At 30.9% G+C, this 13,850-nt stretch overlaps 1 long non-coding RNA gene across 1 annotated transcript; it reads left to right on the top strand.

Moving 5' to 3' along the window:
• The first annotated feature begins 1,921 nt into the window (after positions 1-1,921).
• LOC122147861 lies at positions 1,922-13,416 on the top strand. The gene is made up of 3 exons (XR_006161864.1): positions 1,922-2,055; positions 5,121-5,334; positions 12,907-13,416. It is a non-coding gene; the product is annotated as an uncharacterized LOC122147861 (long non-coding RNA).
• Positions 13,417-13,850: the final 434 nt, after the last annotated feature.

The following is a 13,850-nucleotide window of genomic DNA, read 5'->3' as shown; positions in this document are numbered from 1 at the left end:
TATGAGTTTTGACCCAAGTCAGGTTAGACTCCGTGGTTAATGTGATACTGAGAGGGACAGACATACAGTTGTTTTGTTGTGTAGACTGTTTTTGAATACCTCACAACTAAACCCAAAAAACTCAACCAAAAAACACATTAAAACACAAACTAATGAACAAAACCTCTTCAACATACTGCCTGTTAACCCCTGTGGCCTTATTTTCTTTAACTTTTAAGTTCTATGGATGCATTTTAGTTGAAACAGATTTAAGATCTTTATGTAGGTCACATTAAAACTTTAAAAATTCTTAAACTATAAAATTGTTCACCATTATTTCTGTTATTTCAAATGCTTTTTATTTTTTTTAATTTAATTTTATTTTTTTTCACCTTTGCCCCAGACTTTAAATCTTAAAATATGAAAATCCTCCGTAAAAATATGACTATCGATATCTCTTGTGTGAAAATAATTTACAATAATCATAAATAATTCAAAATCCAGATGCCAATTTTTACCACATCAGTTTTACTTTCATATATATACCTAAATATATTATAATACTTTTTTTTACCTAAATGTATTTTATATATATATATATATATATATACACGAGTTTTAGATTTAGATTCTATTACAGTAGATGTTTTTTTTTTACTTTTGTCCCAGACTTTGAATGTTAAAATATGAAAATCCACCATAAAAATATGACTATAGTGTGAAACAATTTGTGTGTACAATATGCATGAAAATAATTTATAAATAATTATAACAAATTAAAAATATAAAAAAAAAATTATTTACACATTTTCACCACAATGAACAATTTTGCTACTAGTTTTGTGTTTGTTACTAATAAAGTTTGCGTGTTTAACAAGGTTTAAAAATGATTTTTATTGTTTTGTTGTTGTTGTTGTTTTGTTTTTTATTAGATTTAGATTTTTTTGTTCTTTTATCTTTGTCTCAGACCTTCAGTCTTAAAATATATAAACATCCACCAGAGAAATATGACCATAACAGTGCTATTGTGTGAAATAATTCATATTAATTTTACACAAATTGCTTCCCTTTTCCCCATAACCAACACTTTTGCTATTAAGTTTGTGTGTTTGTTTACCAAGGTTTCAAATGCTCTTTTTATTGTATTTATTAGATTTAGATTTTATTAGTTTTCCTCCAAAACTTTCAATTCTAAAATATTAAAATCCACCATAAAATATGACCATATCAATGTTATTTTATGAACATTTTCATCACAACCAACAATTTCACCTTTATTAAATTTGTGTTTGTTTCACTGAAGAGCTTGAGATGAAAGTGAGACATATGTGAAGAAAACAAATGGTAAATATAATTTTATTTTGCGGTTTTAAATGTCATTTCCTAGTCAAGTTGTCAAAGTGTGTAAAATTTGAATGTAAATGTAATTTAATTGTGTTTATTTAGAATATAAAGAAAGGCTAGCTTTCAAATTAAAGACAAAAGATAAATCATTAATTATTCAAATATCTTTTTAATTCCTCTTCTCTTATTCTTAATTTAATTATAAACAAATTTAATTCAATTTTTCCAAACATGTAAAAAACTAAATGTCAGAATGCAATCAGACATAATTGTGGCATTTGTTCATGCTGAATATTATTAGTATTTAAATGAGAATGTGAAAAGTGTGTTTTAAGAGAGTTTCCACAGGAACTATAACTGAAGAAATACTGTTTTCATTTGTGTCAGATTAAATAAGACGTCTTCTCTGACTCTGGTGCATTGAGCAATAAAAGCCTTCCCAGACAGCCTTTAAAATTAAATCAAGTTTGAGATTAAAATTTCCTTCAGCCTCTGTTGTTGGCTTATGTTTGCATAAAGCAGTAATGCCATTATAAATGAATATTGGCTGTACATGAGAGCATGGCAGATTCTTGTGCAGGTTTTTCCTTCAGGACGGATTCAGACACACGTGACATTTCTGCCAAGGGCCCAAACGCAATCCCTGAGGTCCTGGAGAAAAATCAATGAGACCACACATGACAGAAGAAAAACAAAAAGAGAAGCAGCCACAGAAAATCAACATGAAACGAGGTAAGAAACCCATTTTGCTGTCAGAATGTATTACTGAGTGAAACAAGATATTCAGAGAGGAAGAAAGATAGGATTTGATTTAATTCATGGGATCGTGAAGAGTGGGCATTTTATATCAGTATGGTTTCTGTATGTATGTGCTTTTGTATTTATTTGTTGATTTATTTATGTGGAACAACATGCACTGGATGTAAGTTTAGATTAGAAGTATTTATTTAATTTTAGATTTTTATTTTTATATTTATTTTTTGGGAATAACATACACAGGAGTTATTTTTTAATTTTATTTTTATAATTTTTTATATATATACACACACATACATATAGTGTATATATAATATTATATATATATATATATATATATATATATAATATATATATCTATATACTCTAAAAAATGTGGCAGTGATTGATATGCACTAAAAAATAAAATAAAATGAAGAACAATTTATTTTATTTTATTTTATTTTTTTTAATACCAGAATGGTCTCTGTATTTATTTCTATATGAATTTATGTATTTATTTATTTATTTATTTGGAATAACATGTACTGACGGAATTTAATTTAGATTTGTTTGTTTCTTTAATTTTATTTATTTTTGCACTGAATGTAAGCTTCGATTAATATAAGTTTTATTTTTTATCTAGTTTTTGGACAAAAAAAAACATGCACTGATGAATCATTCACAATAACAGTAGAAATGTTTTTTTAAAGTACTGTACATTTTGATTTCATTAGCATTTTACACATTGTATTTCTCTCTTTTGATGTAGAAACATGCGTTTGTGCTGTAAAATCCTGATCCTGTGTGAACATCCATAGTGTCGACCCCACAGACCCCTCTGGACACACGAGTCCATACGGACAGACATTCGGACCTCTGCTAATTGAATTCACTGCTAATTAATATGATAATGATATGCACTGCTGATAATGACCTGACCACTGTGGCTGGAGTTCTACATGGTCAGCAGATGCTTTTCAGTCCCTTCAGACCGAATGAGCAAATCGTTGTGTTTGCACGAGTCTAACTAATAGAAACATCACGCTAATATTCACCTCAGCTCGACAGCGACCCGCCGTTTCAGCCTCAATGAGGCCATTTCACATTCAGACACTCAGCATAATGAAAGGCAATATCTAGGAAATCCAATTTTATATCAATTGCAGCCTTTAGATGCAGAATAATAAGTAAAAATCTAAAGGGAAATTACGAGGCGAGGCTATTATAATGCAGATAACCTCCTAGAAAGACAACTGTTTGTGTTTTTAAAGCAGTGATATTTCTCAATCAGGTTTGATTTGGTTCGTTGTTCATGAGTTTCTAGCAGCTTTTCTATCAGAATCTACTTGTAAAGCCTCGCAAGGCCACGTCAACACAATTTCCTAAACGCATTCAGAATGAAAAACATGCATATGAGCATTCAAGCCGGACAAACCAATTCATGAAGTTCTTAAGCTCGTCCTTAAATCCAGACTGCAGTAAATCCCATATTGCAGCTCAACTGCAAACTTCGGCCTGTGTTTTCTGCTTCGTTCCGCTGCATTTCCATCCGCTCATGCATGTCTCATCCAGGCAGGTATGATAATTAAAGCCATGTTTTTTTTAATTGCTTTTGACCAGCGGAGCAGAACGTGAGCATGTGGCTTAACACTTGATGCAGGAACCGCAGGATCGCTGTGCACTGAATCATGTGGGAATGGCCTGCATGCACAAAGTGGAAATGTTTTAACGTTTAGAGACACTGAACATCCTCTCATTTATATGTTACTTAAGCATAAACTTGTTTTGCATGCTTTTTTTTTTCCTAAAAACTGGTGTATAAACAACTCGCACTCAGAAATTGCTGATAAATTTCACAAAGAAATGGCAAGTAACACAAACATCTTTTATTGTGAAATGTACATCAGTGATCTTTTATTTATTAATTTAGTTGTAAATAAAAGATTATTGGAGTATGTTTAACAAGAAAATCCAATTTCAGCCTTTCTGCTTCAAAAATTATGTTTTCTTCAATGCTTTACTTGTCATTTCTTTGTAATTATTTGTGAAATTTACTAGCAATTTCTGAGTGAAAATTGTTTCAAAGTAAGTCTTACATTGTTTTGTTGTTTTTTTTCAATGTGTTGTAAACAAGTAGTTTATCCACAAATTAACCTGTTTTCATGTGTCCAACAAAAACAGGTAATTTCATAAATCTCAAGGCTGATTACACTACATTTATAGTGCTCTGAAATTAAAATTTGCAGGTTGTAAAAAAAATTAAATTGTATTTCTTCTTCTATCCAGACCCAAAAGTGTAATTTTATGAATCTTAATGCTACTAATCTACATTTGCACTAAATCTACAATACTTGTACTGGTTTACAAGCTGTCTAGAAGTGCAGAAATTAGATTTTGTACTATATATATATATATACATGACTTGAGATGCAAAAAATATCATTGGACATTTTTGAAAATACGGCATTCATTAGCTGACTCATTTTTCTTTGCCATTAAAGTGAAATTACTGAACCTAAACACAGGAGCCTTATAAAAATGCATTTAAGAGGAAAAATCTCAGATGGACTCTTCATATATGAAAATTACTTAAATATTGCATTTTTTTTTTCTTTTTTTTAGGAGTAGTTTATCCAAAAATAAACCTGTATTGCCTCTTCTGTCCAACCCAAAAGAGTTATTTTACGAATCCCAAGGCTGACAGCTCACATTTACACTACATTTACAGAACTTTTACTGCTTGTGTGTAGCTGCTCTAAAAGTGCTGAAATGAATTTTTGCAGGTTGCATGTTCACTTTCTACAGCTGGAGGTCAAATCCAATTAACTGTCTTCCACAGTGTTTTAAAGACTGTTTTAACTGAACAGAATTTAGTGGTCTGGTGTTTGATTAAATGGAGTCTCACACACATTACTGCAGCAGTATCTTTATCTTCCAGTCATCCGTGGTTTGTGGTTTGTCACGTGTGACAGTGTTTTGCTGCTCCCTCGAGAGCGATTGCTCGTCCTCCTCTATCTGTCTTCCTCACCTCACACATGGTCTTTCCTTTTCACCTGCAGTCAAAGGATCCATTGATGGCTCCATCGCTCCTCTGTGGGCTCCTGCTGCGGGTCGAGTCCCGGCGGGTGTGAAGCTTCATCCCACATCTGACTGCTGGACCGCTGGATGAAGGATCAGTCATTCCTCCGGTGACAGATCGATGAGTGTTACAGAGGACAGCGGGTCAGAGGTCATCTGCTCATGTGATTTGAATGACAGGAGTGCTGTGTATAGGTTTGTCAATTCATTGATGAAATCAAGATTTTATTGGGTTTTTTATTTTTTCAGAAGAGTACTGTCAAAATGCAACTCTGGGCACTTTTGTTTAACAGGTGAATTGTGTGTAAACAGGTGAATCTCTCCGAAACAGTAACTAATCCGGGTCATATTTCACCTCATAATCATAGAGAAGATTTGAAAATATATGTATATCATCTTTTTAAAAATTAAAAAGTTGAAGTGATCCTAAAAGCCTGTTTTAGGACCATTGTGACATTTTTTTATTTACATTATTTTCCAAAGTCTTGTTACGGAAAAGCAACAAAAAAATTCTTATAATTTTAAAAGTAAATAATAAATAAATAAATATACTAATAAATTGTGTCTAAACAGGTGAATCTCTCTGAATTAGTAACAAATATGGGTCATATTTGACCTCGTAAGCAAAAGAAAAATATGTGAATATTTTATTGTATATTATATATATATTTTTTTAAAAACCTGTTTTTGGAGTACTTTTTTCATTATGGAAAAGCTAAATAAATAAATAAATAAATATTATTATTATTATTATTTAATTATAAATTATTCAGGGTTTTATTAGCATATTATTTTTATGTTAATCATCCAATTATGGTTCTCATTAGATTCTTAATAATTCACTAATATGGCATTTGGCTTTTTTGCCCTGAAGGTTTTTTTTTTTTTTTTTTTTACTTTAGAACATAATTGGATGGTTAATTATGATCCTCATTATTGTCACACACTAATATGCTTTTACAGTTTGGACACATTTAAAAATACTATGTGAATGAAATATGAAATAAGTATTTTACTTTATACTATAATAATTTTTTTTTTTTTTTGCTAATCATCCAGTCTCGATTTTTCTCACACAATAATATGGTTTTAAAGTAAAGACATTTAACATTTTTAATTTACATTAGCATCCAAATTATCATTAAGTTAAAGCAACAACCAAAAAATCTCTTTAAAAAAAATTTATAATATTATATATATATATATATATATAATGTTATAATATAATATTATAATGTTTTGTTAATCATCCAATTATGATTCCCATTAGATTCTCATTATTGGCACACTAACATGTTTTACAGTAATGAGAATAATGAAAATGACAAAACTCAAAAGGAAATGTGAGAATTTGTGTTAATTGTCACTAAAATAATCTATAATGCCAAAAAAATGGCTTTATATTATATTCTTGGTCCATTATAACACATTTTTTGCTAGAATCACAATTTTGTTTCGGGGAAAGGGGAAAAAATGCTTCTTACTCCAAAAACCTCTCAGATGTGAGATCCTCAAGAGGTTTCATAAGAATTGACTGTTCGTGAGAGTGCTGTGTTTATAACGGGCTTTTACAGTCGTGTTTCTCCAGCACATATTAATGATGCATGTCAATGATAGTCTGCAGCAGTTATTTGCTCTGACATGCAGTTACTGTGATCCTAAAACACCGTTAATATTTCATTTCTTGTATTTATTGTTCACAGACAGGCCTCTCAGCTCCGCTGCTCTGTTCCTCTGCTTTCTTCCTCTACAGAAAGACCTTCACTTTTTGTTATTACCGGAACGTAAATTTCATATATATCACGGGGGAGTGATTTCTGCTGTTCGGTGACCTTGTTTTACTAGTTAATGGCTTTTCCGTGTGGCTGTTTGGGAAAGAAATATAAAGTGTGGTGCATTTAAACACAGGTTTGGTGTGTGTGAGTTCTAATGGACGTGATCCAGAGAGCTTTCACACACTGAATAACTCTAATGGCAGAGGTTTCTGGCACCTTAGTGGCTTTCTGTGAACTGTGCATGCTGTTCAAAGCCTTTAGACTTTCTTGGCAGCCTTTTTGACATTATTTTAATCTGTTAAAGGGTCCATGAACTGAGAAATCAAATTTCCCTTGATCTTTTGACATACAACAGGTCAATAAAAACATCCTTTAGTTAGTTCAAAAACACTTTTTATTGAAAGCAAGCTCAGAAAACAACTCGTTTTGGAATGTGCCACTTTATGATGTAATAGTGTGGCTAAGCCCCGCCTCCACAGGAGAACATCAACGCCTGCTTCTACATCACTGCCTCTTTAGCTCCTCCCACTGATACACGCTTGTAGTAGAAGAAGAGGAAATAGGGTAAACAAATTAACTTCCAGATATAAACATACTTCCCAAATTGATTGATTACTTTAAGATTGTCTTTGTATTTATGCCATAATTTACAGAAGACACTCACTAAAATGTCATTCAGTGTAACAAATTTCATACACCAGTAAAATCTAATCAGAACTGGAATCATTAAATGACATTAAAAGACTTCAGTCACATTAAAAGGATCACAGTGCAGCTATTAAAAACGAGTTCATTATCATTTTAAATCTTTACCAATCTTTGCCAAGATCCTTCAAACCACTAGGTTTGACCCATTTGTCAGCAATATGTTTTTTCATTAATATTTTTATTATGTTTTATTTTTACTTAATAAAAATTTAATAATTTACAGCTAATAGAAATTAGTAAGATCACTTGTTCTTTTATATATTTTAATAAGTACAGGTCAGAATAAGTATGTTGTTTAATTTTTACATAAATATATCTGTTGCACTGAACTCATTTTTTGACTTTTTATTTACAGAAAAGTTATTTGAAACATTTAAGTAGACACTTTACTTGCATTTAATGTTTTTTGTGTATATAAAATCACTTTTGTAAATTTAATTTTATTGACAACGAAATGGGACGTCTCATCTTTGACCTATTCAAAGTTTTCTGAAATGTTATGTTTCAATATGCACAATTAAATATTCACTATAATATTCCAGAAAATTGTTTGATTTAATTTTCATATTATATTTAAAGATTTATACATAGGGTATTTAGGATTTATCTTTATCACTGCAAAAGTCTGAAAATACTGTCAACAACCAGATAAAAAAAAATACAGTTTTGCCATGTTTTAAGAATAAAATGTTGTAAAAAAAAAAAAAAAAAAAAAGGCAAATTATATATGAACAAACCCTTCTACAAAATCCTTCAGAATATAGAGAGGAGTAAAATTGTAAGTTTTGGTGTTTGTAAGTGCTGCTGGAGTGGAGAAGCAAACTGAATTTGAGGTACAGTACTGTAATTAAAAATCTATAGACGCAAATAGATAAAATGCAAAAATAAAACCAGGCGAATGATATATGAGCAAACCCCTCAGTAAAACCCTTCATAATATAGAAAGCAATAAAATTCTAAGTTTTGGTGTTTGTAAGTGCTGCTGGAGTGGAGAAAAAACTCATTTTGAGAACATGGCATTTAAAGGTACAGTACTGTAATTGAAATTACATAGACAAAGTGCAATAAAATAAACCCTTAAAAGTGTATGCTGGATTCCTTGCCATAAAAAACTACTTAAAATCAAATATGAACTTAAACTCTTTTTTTTCTATTTTTATTTATCTGTAAGGGATATAAGGTGAAACTATCTAAGACTAAGTTCAACTGAGTTATTATAGAGCAGCCTGTGAGATTTCCTCCAGTCGTTGGATGATAAAGACGGAAACATTACTTAATGCACAATGGCATTACAGTTGCAAGCTAAAACAAATGCATCTGCCAATAACCATGAGGACCAGAGTTGTGCCGTAATATTTCAGCTTATCCGCAGATTAATCATGTTAAATGTAAAAAATGACACTGGATCCAGCCAATGGCACGCTGGCAGTGAAGCAGACAGAAAATGACACGCCATTAATTACCATGACTAATTACAAAACCCTCAACCCCCGTCACCATGACGACCACATTCGACTTCATTCTGAGTTTGTTCATCACAGCATCCGACCTCGGGATTTTGAACGGGGAATCAGAACGAAGCAACATCTGCTGCACGAAGTATAGCAATACCTTACGAGAGTTAATTTTGTGATGCGACAGACGCTGTGCACTGTAAATCACTGTTTCTATTCTCAATGATACTCATTAACGACTCAGAGTAGAATTTCACATTTGAATGGCATTGAGTGGTTGCCAGTGTGTCGCTATGAGGTTGCTAGGGTTTTCTGGGAGGTTGCTAGGTGGTCCTACTTAGGGTTATTAGTAAATGAAAACTTAAACTATTAAAAATATATATAATAAAATTAAAAACGTAAAATATATATAGATATTTTTTTCCCAATCTCATAATTTTATTTCAACTAGTTGACAAAAATTGAAATTTTTACGTCTTTAAATGTTTAAATATTTTTATTAATTTTTATTTAAATTTTAACTATTTTACTTACTATTTACTTACAAATGTAAAAAAATCATATAAAAATTACACACAAAAAAAAGACTAAAACTTTAAGTTAAAATGAGAACAGGGAATATAAAAATAAAAACTAATTCACAATATTAATAAAAACTATAATAGTATCTCCATCATATTAAAATAGCACTGGTTCCAAACAGTGTTGTTGTAGTATTTATGTTCTATGTTGTGTTGTAGTATTATTTATATACTGTTATAGTTTTTATTTTTTTTATTTTTTTTTTCAGTTTTAATTTTAGTTTAATTTTATGTAACTTTGTAATTATGTTGAATGATAAATTTTAGTTTATATATATATATATTTATATACAGTATTTAATTATTTAGGTTTAATTTATTTTAATTTCAGTTTGAGTTTTTATTTATTTTCACTTAATAATTTCAGTAATTATTCACTAATAAATCCAGTAGTAAAGTAATAAATCCAGCTGCCAAAGCAACATTTTTTTCATCTAATTTTCTCTAATGTTTTTAATTAACAAAAATGTTTTGAATAGTGTTAGTTAACGATAAAAACCCTTGTCTAAGTCCTTGATTGTCTATGCTTTATCTTATGTTGTCTTTATAAATTAAGTAAATCACTAAATTAAAATATTATAGTAAATTCTTCTCCACCACAGATTTATTTGAATAAGTACTCCAAGCTTGGCTGCAGAAACCAGCGTAAAAGCTGTGTTTAAAACTCTGTTGCAATGCGACTCATTTCATGTGACGTGCTTTGGGTTTTTCTGCTGTTCTTGGCAAGCCTCTTCGTCTTTGTATTGATTGTTCACAAATGAACAAATAACACAAAGCTTTTCCTGAGCTGATTAAAAACGATGGTTTATCTAAGGCATTCCTCCACACGCTGCTTCAGAGAAGCATTTTATATACAAGAGCGTCTTTGAAGAGCGACTCCAAAGGGGTTTTCTGTCAATAATGAATAACAGTTTATTTCCTTTATGAAGCTTGTGAAAAGAGGACGCCTAACCGAAGTGCTGGTGCTGGTGTATAGGTCTCCCTTAATTGATGTCCTTTTAGCAGTGTGCTTCTGAAGATGGTGCTAGTTCATAGAAGGGTGGGAACATCTGTTCCTTGATGAGCACTGAAAGGTCACCTTCTACCCACAGTCACACTCCCAGAAGAGTCGACCCAAGACACGCTGCCGTACTCAGATGACATTTGCTTTTCAAAGGGGACAATCTGGCAATGAACTGAAAATTGAAAGGAAGAAAAAGTGCCAAATCTTTCATTCAAATCTCATGTGACTCTCAAGAATGAGAGAAGATTCTGCTTTGTCAAAAAAAGGCTGTTCTAAAAGTTCAACTTATGTGTTTCACTAGATACAAAGACATTTGAATTGCATATATAATTTCCATGCATTTGGATTACACAGTTTGAACATAAACTAATAAAATAATAATGTGATGCATATTTGTCAGTCATAAATAAATAAATCAGGTCAGATTTCTATAATAGCACAAGGGTTATTAAAGTTAAAAACTAAAACCATAAAAAAGCTATATGAAATGAAATTATATACATATATATATATAATTTTCATTTAGTTTAACAATGTGCTAAAATAACTATAAGTTATAAATATATAGATATTTTAAAACAAAAAAAAAAACTAATAAAAAATTACAACTCAACAAATGTTACTAAAACATTTACTAAAATGCACACGAAAGCAAAAACTATAAAAATAAAATGCATTCAAAATATTAATAAAAAGTATAATAGTTTCTTAATGATACTAAAATAACACTCAATGTGTTTAAAATACACAAAGTTTATATATTTATCATCAAAAAAATCCAATTTGTTTCAAACATTTTAATGAATTAAATATTGCTTGTTTCACAATCGGAATACATTAATTGTAAAAATATAATTAAGTAAAATAAAATAGATGCAAAAATAAGCTTTGCATTTATTTCTTTCTTTATTTAATTAATTATTTGAGTCAATCTTACCTGTTTTATATATGACGGGAAAAAAATACACATTATTTATTAAATATATACAACTATATCAATAAGTTTATTAGTTTCTTAAAACGGTGTAATCCAAATACATGGAAATTTGATATGCAATTTAAATGCATCTAAATACAAATATTTTTTGATTGCATAATAATGCAGTGTAAAAAATATAAAAAATAAATTCAGTGGCCTCTGCTGTATTCATAACACACTGAATAAATAAATCATTTTACTGGTGAGAGGGACTCTAGAGGCCAAAATATATTAACTAAACATAATGATTCATTTAATTCAAAGCATTTAGAATAAAAAAAGGCAGCCTCACAAATGGAGTCAAACTCTCAAATTAGATGCAATCATTCATACATCATTTTATATTAATTTTATGCGACTAATTGAAAAGCCATTAAAATAAGCTGTAAAAATGAAAGATTGGTAATCTTCCCATAACATTTCACAGAGGGAGTATGTTTTCAGGGAATTTCCTGGCTCATGGAGATTTCAATTACTAAGAGCCGTCCTCTTGGAATTGGGTTCTGCTTTAGAAATGGTGTTATTTAGCTCATCATTTCTGCACAGAATAGCTTTTGAAGCACATTTGACCCGACTAATGCGATATGAACAGGCGCATTAAATAAATGTTTTTACTTTTTTAGCAGGTGCTCGAGTGAATAAAGGAGGCATCCCTCTCATAATTATTTATAAAAATTAAGGTTACATACATCTTTTAATTACACAAATATATATAACATATTATACTATATATAACATTGAATCATTGACTCACTCGATTTGACTCTGAATCATTCACACTACAAGGGCAAAAACAGTCAAACTTTACAACAGTGAGTCACTTAATATTAACTTATTGTTATTGAACTGTTATAAAATTATCACATTTGCAGTCATGCTGATATTTGGGTAAACAGTACTTTCTGCTTGTGTGATATTGCTTAACTATACTTGAAATAAATATATATTTTTTTTAAATACATACAGGGACAGTTCATTTCTTAAATTTTGGGGGCATGTTTTATTAATTTTGATGGCATTTCCAGCCTTGCACAATGCTATTTTAGGCCAACGCCAGAATAGTTTGCTTGCTTTAATGGTTGAAATATATGCAGTGTTCCATGCATTAGACCCGGGATTTGTTTTCCTGTCTTTTTAGCCGTCTAGCTGCTGATATATTGTTGTAAACCCCTTGCACTAACAGTTGGATATTTCATGAGCAATGGTTATAGGCATTAGTTTCAAATCTACCAACGATCAGAAACAAACTCTGGCTTTATTTTCACAGATAAAAGGCTGTACTTAGAGCAGCGCTGTTTAGTGACTGGGAGAATCAGGCTGTTTAAGGCCATGTCTGATGCTAAACCGTGTAGAAAGGAGTGTGGAAAAGAAGTGGCCATCTGGATGACAGGCAACCGGTCAGGAACAGCCTAAAGGTCAGTGTGCTCATTACAGCCTGATTTCAAAAGAGCAGGCATTTTTACTAAACAACTGGTAAAAGATATATTGCTTATTTGAAAAGACAATGATGTGATTTTAACTCAGCAGCATAATCTAGTTACAGAATGTTGGCTTCCTTTAAAAGAAAGTCCTGTTTGCTTATTATAAACAGAGATTTTCTATCAGCAAACAGATTTGTGCTCTCTCTTCAGTAAATAAATTACTGTGCAAGAAATATTTACTTCAAAATGCAGGGAAGGGTCAGAAATTACAGCACATAAATCATACATTCATCCCCTTTAAGTCTGGCTAGAAAAATTCGAGATTTCTCTGTGCCTGACGGGTCAATAAGCAAGAGTAGCACCTTTAGAACATTCTCTTAAAATACGAGTTCACACTATTGAATGTGTTTCTCTTAGCATTAAGGAAATGCTTTATGATCTATAACGGTGTCAACAGCACCATGAATGTATTACACAGCGAGCGCAGAGCCTCAGGTTGAAAAATTATTCGATTTGAAAAGAGAATAGCAGAACAAAAATAAAAACAACAACAGTATAGTGTTACATGTTGATGGGTTATCTGTGTGTCGAATTACATTAATGCATATGCATTAGCAGTTATGCATAATCATGATTACACATTTACAGTGGTGCATGAGTGGAGGAAATGCATTTCAGTAATTGATAGGGAAAGCTAATTATTATTCATCAGAACATATTTTATTGGTTTCTAGTATCTCCAGAGAGAAACATTAGCTGAGAGTTAACAGGGGTCATTAGACATGTGAAG

The sequence above is a fragment of the Cyprinus carpio genome, chromosome A15 (assembly GCF_018340385.1).
Source record: "Cyprinus carpio isolate SPL01 chromosome A15, ASM1834038v1, whole genome shotgun sequence".
Taxonomy (NCBI): Eukaryota; Metazoa; Chordata; class Actinopteri; order Cypriniformes; family Cyprinidae; genus Cyprinus; species Cyprinus carpio.
Note: the sequence above shows the minus strand (reverse complement) of the source record. Positions and strands in the feature narration are given on the sequence as shown.